The sequence below is a fragment of the Etheostoma spectabile genome, unplaced genomic scaffold (genome assembly GCF_008692095.1).
Source record: "Etheostoma spectabile isolate EspeVRDwgs_2016 unplaced genomic scaffold, UIUC_Espe_1.0 scaffold270, whole genome shotgun sequence".
Taxonomy (NCBI): Eukaryota; Metazoa; Chordata; class Actinopteri; order Perciformes; family Percidae; genus Etheostoma; species Etheostoma spectabile.
The window spans coordinates 638,614-638,838 of NW_022605574.1; the positions used below are offsets into that span (position 1 = coordinate 638,614).

The window sequence follows — 225 nt, forward strand, 5'->3', positions numbered from 1 at the left end:
GGTCACAAAATGTGTGTAAACTATTTTGGCCATAAGTATCCCAAACTGTTGCCACAAAAGTGGGAGACCTATTATCTATAATATGGTTATATCCTGTTGCATTGAGATTTTCCATCAGAGGAATAACGGGGCTTAGCCCCACCTATGGTCATGAAGGCTTGGTCATCACCGAAAGAACGAGATCCAGGGTACAAGCGGCCGAAATGGGTTTCCTCAGGAGGGTGG

At 45.3% G+C, this 225-nt stretch overlaps 1 protein-coding gene and 1 long non-coding RNA gene across 3 annotated transcripts in view; one reads left to right on the forward strand and one right to left on the reverse strand.

Moving 5' to 3' along the window:
- LOC116685773 (cysteine--tRNA ligase, cytoplasmic) overlaps positions 1 to 225 on the reverse strand; it is a 30,971-nt gene that overhangs the window by 16,952 nt on the left and 13,794 nt on the right. The window lies entirely within an intron of this gene.
- The window catches only part of LOC116685801 (uncharacterized), a 22,265-nt gene that overhangs the window by 16,126 nt on the left and 5,914 nt on the right, over positions 1 to 225 (forward strand). The window lies entirely within an intron of this gene.